Source organism: Mauremys reevesii, linkage group 17, assembly GCF_016161935.1.
Source record: "Mauremys reevesii isolate NIE-2019 linkage group 17, ASM1616193v1, whole genome shotgun sequence".
Lineage (NCBI taxonomy): Eukaryota > Metazoa > Chordata > Testudines > Geoemydidae > Mauremys > Mauremys reevesii.
This window is the reverse complement of record NC_052639.1, coordinates 19,139,619-19,146,071: the sequence shown is the minus strand read 5'-3', so window position 1 is coordinate 19,146,071 and position 6,453 is coordinate 19,139,619. Positions and strand designations below refer to the sequence as shown.

Here is a 6,453-nt window from a genome sequence, read left to right as displayed (position 1 = left end):
GCCCCAGGGTCTCTCCATGGCACTCAGTGGGGCCTGAGATTCCCTTTCCCTGGGGTTTATTTGTGACTTGTGCATTAGTCTAAGTTCTGGGAATGAGCCAACTGAAAGAGCAGCAACTGGCTCCCTACACACCGGAGACGTTGTATGGGAGTAAGTGGCCATTTGGTAAAGATGAGTGTCCAGGGGACAGACCCCACAGGAAGACCTCTGCTCCTCAACCCGATGTTGATTTGGCTCTTTCCAGTTTCTCCAGAGTCCTTCCATTGAGACAATACTGACAAAATCAGAGCTCCAGGCACAGCTCATGGAATGGACCCAAGATAAAACCCCATTGTACGTCGGCTCAGTCTGCGAGGCCTTGGCAGTATTGTGCTCCAGCCAGAAAAGGTGAGGGGCGTGGATTGCCTGGGGACCGAGGAAGCCGATGTTCATCGAATCGCTCAGCAATGAGAGCGAGATCCCCACACAAGCCTTGTTGTTTAACGCACAGCACTCGAATGTTGGAGGTGCTTTACTGAGCAAATCAAGGCACGACGTGGTCCCTGCTCCCGTGAGCTGACCCTGATTGCAGATGTGATGCAGTGGGGAGGCGGGTGAGCAAAGACAAAGGTTACAGTGAGCAGCTGGCAGAGAGTGACAGGAGAATGACTTTGTGCTCATTGGGCGGCTGTGCCAGCCGTGGTGTCTCATAGGTGGGAGTGGATGGGCCAGCATATGCCCCAGGCTGTCATCCAGGGTAGTAATGAGCTGCCTTCTCCATTGCTGCAGGTGCACTCGTTACGGGCCCAGCTGCCAGCGATCATGGACATGTTCTGTGACACGGATAGAGGGCGTGTCATGGGAGCCATGCATCAAGCTGCAGACATCATCTACCTCCTGGATGGGGAGGGGCTTGGCTCCATCTCCCAGGACATTGCAGTCAGCCTTCGCCCCTTCATTGATGACGTAAGGCTGGGAAACACAGGAGAACCCCATTCCTCCCCGCCTGTCTCTGGTGCCCTTGTCTCTCTCTTCCCATCCCCTTCCCTCCCACCCTCAGCCCTGCCATGAAGCCTCCAAGGGGTGCCCCTGCCATGGGTGGGGAATCTCCTGCTCAGCCACCTCCCTGTCAGAGCTCTTCTCCGCAAACCTCAGCATCAGCGCCATGCTCCCAGCCCCTGCTGCCGCCTGGCCTCGGGGAGAGGGGTCCTGGCACTGGGCAGATGACCAGCTGTCTGGAGAACACCGGCCCCCAAAGAGGTGGAGATTCCCAGCAGGAAAGAGGTGGGTCGGGAATCTCCAGGCTCTCAGGGGCACCAAGGAGCAAAAGAACTGCTGTGTTTTGTAGCAGCACCTCCCTGTAAGGCTCCAGCAGCTGCTCCTCCCTTCCCCAGACCAGTCTCCAGCAGCCTTCCCTCCCTCTCCCTAAGCTTCTAGGGGTCTAGGATTCTGTGCTCTCCAGACAGAAATTGTGTCTAGGACACCATGGGGCTGCACTGCCCTGCACAGTGTCTCAGGCCTTGTTCTACACAAGATGTCTATGGCGCTGGCCTGGTGGCCTCACTGCTCCCGCGACCCAAGTCAGTTAACACGGGGGAACCGGAGCAGCGTGCGGATTATGACTCTGTCACGTTATGCTCTGATCCTGCCTGGCTTTAACCGGGCTTCCCACTCCCTGTGTGTCATTGCCAGGAGAGGGACAGCGTGCGCCCGCTGCCATTTTACTGCTTGGCAACGTGGTGAGCAGCGTGAAGGACCCGGACAAACCCATCGTGCAGCAGAAGATGATCCACTGCTTGCTCCCGCCCTGCTGCACCTTGAAGACCGGATGAGAGTGTGACACTGGTAAGTGCCACGGTCATTATTTCCTTAAGAGTAAAGAGCCAGAATCTCCTGGGGCCCCCACTCCATTAATGGCCAGAGCCCTTGCCCAAGCAGAGTCTTCTCCTCCCTGCTTCACTCCATGCTGGAGCCCAGTGCCTCATCCATTCTCACAGCACACAGCACAATTGGGAAGAAAAGCCTTCTTCTGGGAAAGAGCCCTGACCCTCTCCTGCAAAGACGGGCCTCAGGCCTTTGGGCTGCTGCATCCAAAGGTTCATAACAAGAGGCAGCAAAAGAAAAGGGAGCACAGATCTGTAAGAGCCCCTTCAGTTCAGGGAGCTGATATCTGCCCACAGCCTTCTGGAAAGTGGGTGCAGCTGCCCTGACTTCTTCCCTGGAGCTCCTGAGAGAACTTCTCCAGGTCCCAGCTTCCCAGAATTCACCGGACGTTGCCCTCTGTTGTTGGGCCAACTGGGATGTGGAGGGAAGCCTGATCTGGCGGCCCTTTGGTCCGACTCTTTGGGATCCCAAAGCTGACTCACGCCTCATGCAGTCTCTTTGCACCTAAGGACTGAGCTGTGGAGATCTCTTATGAATCTTTCCAGGGCTGTCCATAGAGGGGCACAGGGCCTGGAACAACACCCCCTACTCTGCCCTAAGCCCCAGCCCCACTCCATCCCTTCCCAAGTGCCACCCCACCTCTTCCCACCCCTGCTCCGCCCCTGCCCCATCCCTATTCCTCCTCCCCAAAGCCCCACCCCTCATTTCCCAAACGACGCTGGGCGCTGGCGAGGTGGGGCATAGCATAGTGGGACGGAGTACTGCGCCTGGCCCCAGCATGGCCCACGTCCTGCGTCCCTGAAGTGCGGGCCCCAAAGCGCAGGGCCCTGGTCAACCGCTCCAAACCATCCAAAGACAGGACGGCTCTGGCTCGCTCCAGCCAATTCCTCTCCTGAGCACACTCCTGTGTACAACAAATGACAGGAATCTCTCCACTAGCAGGAAAAGCAGGAGAACAAGTGACGGGAAGGCTCCATGTCCCCAGACTGTCCTCTCTCAGTGAGAACCCTCTTGGTCTCACCTTCTCTTGCAGAGATGCAAACTGACGCTCTTCCGCTGCGCAGTGTTTCTCAGGTGGGCTCATTTGAAGACGCTGTTCCGCAGCATGGCCTGGGATGGCTCCACACAGCTCCGGAAGTGTGCCTGGAAGTGCTTGGTAGGTGAATTCCTTGTGCCTTCAGAGTGGTGAATGGGGACTTGAGGGAGACCTTTTAACCCCACACCCTGAGTACCCATCCGCTTCCATCGGGTGGCAGGACTCTATTCCAGGCTCTCTGCTGGTTCATTTCTGCAGGAGTTACAATCCCTTCACATTTTTGAAATTTTTCTCCTGAACTGTTAGACCTGCAAACTTTCTGAAAACAAAAGCTGAGGTTCTGGAGAACACAACAGTAACTCCAGAGAGGTGCTGCTATGGCGTATGGGCTCATACTGGCTGTTGCCATGCCCTGGCTCTATGCTTTGGCTTCCCTGGACTAGTCCCTGTGGGAAGAACATGTCATTTGTATATTGTGCGTTTCTTCCTTCTTTCTTCCTAGATGCAGAACAACAAGAGCCACATCCCCAAATTCCTGTTCCACGCCTTAGAATACCTGGAAAGCTCACAGACAACAATCAGACATTCTGCAGCCCTGTTCATTGGTAAGCAGAGCGACTTCACTTGAGCTTTTTTGACCTGCTTCCTTCAAAGCCCTTTTATAGACTGCTGCTCTGTTCCCTCTCACAGCACCAGAATCTTAAAACTCTGTGTGTGTGTGTGTGTGTGTGTGTGACAGAGAGAGAGAGAGAGAGAGAGAGAGATTAACATGACTTCCAAGATGAGTGGAGCAACTTAGCTGTATCTATCTCACCAACTTCCCTGCCCACAACTCCTCTTTGGCTGCGCCTTGGGGAAACCAGCATGATGTGAATTCAATCTCCTTTGGAAATCAGTCTCTCAGTGACTTCTAGGCTTCTGATGCTTTATCTAATGTGCTTTGTGAACAGATGTAAGGAATGTATTTAATTTCCCAAGGGCTGTCTTGGGAGAATGGCTGCATCTTTCGCAGTTTTAAGCAAAGGATTTGAAAAGTCATGAGATTCATTGTCTGTCTAGGAAATACTATCCACCATTACTGTGACTTGTTGTCTGAAACAGTGACTGAAGATGGCATCTCCTGTCTGTATGAAGGTAAGGAAATACCTCTGTGTGTTTGTGCCTCTGTGGGAAGTACAGGGGTGCAGCACAGGGCCTGAAAACAGTTTGAATGTGTCCTCTCTGTCTAAGGACAGTGTTTAAGGAAGAAGGATGATCACGTGAGCTTTGATCGAGGTGCCACAATATGTGTACGGGAGCAGGGAAATTCCATCCCTAGCTCCTAGAATAGACGTAGCCTTAGAACTGTGTGGGGAGACTGTCTTCATAGAGGTCAGAACATCTCTGAAGGAAGGCCTGACAGAATTGAAAAGGGCTGTTGTTATTATTAAGGGTGGTGGTGGTGATGATGACAATTACCCTCTGTAGGAAAGATTCATCACTTGCCCTCCTGTAATGGAGAGATTTCAGGCCAGGGAACCACTCATATCTTGGTTATCAGCTCATAGGAAATTCCTGAGTGCACATTGGGAACATCTTTCCTGTGACCTCTTAAGGAACGAAGGCCCAGGGCCACATAGGATTTCAGTAGATGTTGTTAGGAGTCTAAATTCCTATGCGGATCTGTGCGTAAATGTTGATGATTTAACACCTCTGCTTTTCTGTTCCATCCCAAGCAGAGTTGCTCCCACCTGCCTGTGTTTTAGCGTGTGGACGCGTATGCTGGGGAGGGGAAGTTACGCACGGAATGGGCCCTCTCTGTCCAGGGCTATTTTGGGAGTAGCTGAGTTGCTGTTTCTGCCTGCAGACTCTGGGTAGCTAATAGCATGTGGCAATGGCCATCTGAAGGGGAGGTTTCAGGCACCAGTCACATCAGCACCATGGGGCTTCCAACCTGCTTCCTCTTTGTTTCAGCTTTTCAGGAAGTGCCTTTGACATGTGACAGGACCACAGGGCACATCCTCAATAGACATTACAAATGGCTGCAGAAGCTTGAAATCTCGTGTCGGGTTCCGTGATTCGACTAGGGAACCGGGACTGACACAGAAGACCTCTTTGTCCTGCTATGGTACGTACAACAGCGTCTTTGGAACAGGGACTGAACAACGAGGTGGATATTGGCAGATGACAGACAATTGTGTAGGTCAGTGAGGCGTAGAGAAGACTTTGAAGAAGTTGAAAGGATCTAATAAAGCCATGTGACGGGGCAGCACAATGGCAGATGAAAACCAGAGCTGACAAAGTCAGGGCCATACGCATGGAAAGCCCGGAGGTGAACGACTTACATATCGCTGGTGTCAGACACCAGAGCATGGACGGTTGGGCCCAGTGGCTGGAGCCGGGGTGGTGGGGCCTAGTGGAGGTCGAGCCGAGGGTTGGAGCTGGAGTGAGGAGCAGCTAGGGGCAGGGCCAGGTGGGATTAATGATTCGCAGCCAACAGGAGCTGTAGGGGCGGAGCCTACAGGCAAGAGCAGCTCATAGAGTATCACTAGCAGGGCTGGAAGGGACCTCAGGAGGTCATCTAGTCCAACCCTCCTCAACGCAGGACCGATCCCCAACTAAATCCCCAAATGGCCGGGGCGGAGAGGAACGGCAGCGCTGGAGCCGCCGCCCCACCCCAGCCAGGCAGAGCCGCCCGGCTGGAACGCAGCACACAGGGGCTTTAGCGGCTGTACCACGGGGCCCCTTAGCCCTACTCCTTTCATGAGTGCATCACTGCCCCACTTCTGCCCCAGCCCCACACACGGTTACAGGGCAGAACCCTGTAGCTGAACTCTGAAATCTCTCTCACTGTAATGAAGTTACTGCAGAGTCAGGACAACCCCACCTTGGGCTCCATGTCTGACATCTCTCCCCACTGCACAGAGCCCTACATTCACAGAGCTTCTCGCATGTGATTCCTCAGTCATCAGAGCCAGGCGGAGAGAGGAGAAAGTCTCCCAGACTCTCTATCCATTGCCACCCACAGGGTAGCGGAGGTTGTGGGGGTTGGGTGCCTTTACGCAATGCCAGCTCTCAGGAAGTTACAAAGGAGCATTAGCAAAGTGTGGTGGTTTTGTGCTGTGGAAAACTACCCTGCTGGAAGGTTTTGTTCTTCTGATTTGTGTTCCTGCCCTTTCTCCCTCTTACAGACATCTAGAGGCTAACAGGAGCCAACCGAGCCCACCACTGATCACATCTCTTGGGAGACGGCAAAGCAGCTGCTGCATGGGAAGGAGGAGAGAGAAGAGGCAGAGCAGGATGTGCCGGGTGCACCAGTCACACATAACCTCACAGTCTAGGCGGCGGAAGCCAAGCCCCTCCCCAGCCCTGCCGGACATGCTACAACTGGAGCACCAGTGTGAAAGGGAGCAGCTCAGCTCGGTCTAGGCAGATGCCGAAAATGGAGGATGCACATTGTAGGCTCCAGTCCAGAAGCAGCTGACGCCCCTGACTGCAGAGCCCCAAGGTGCCGAGACCCAACCCCATCCCCGGGTGCCTGCAGACGTGCAAGGGAGCTCGGAGTCTCTGGGAGA

At 54.1% G+C, this 6,453-nt stretch overlaps 2 long non-coding RNA genes across 2 annotated transcripts; both read left to right on the top strand.

The window, feature by feature from the left end:
• Window positions 1-322: 322 nt before the first annotated feature.
• LOC120385215 lies at window positions 323-1,691 on the top strand. Its single transcript, XR_005589355.1, has 3 exons — window positions 323-387; window positions 769-945; window positions 1,672-1,691. It is a non-coding gene; the product is annotated as an uncharacterized LOC120385215 (long non-coding RNA).
• A 111-nt stretch (window positions 1,692-1,802) lies between these two features.
• Window positions 1,803-3,553, top strand: LOC120384935. Its single transcript, XR_005589179.1, has 3 exons — window positions 1,803-1,824; window positions 2,897-3,019; window positions 3,402-3,553. It is a non-coding gene; the product is annotated as an uncharacterized LOC120384935 (long non-coding RNA).
• The last annotated feature ends 2,900 nt before the right edge of the window (window positions 3,554-6,453 follow it).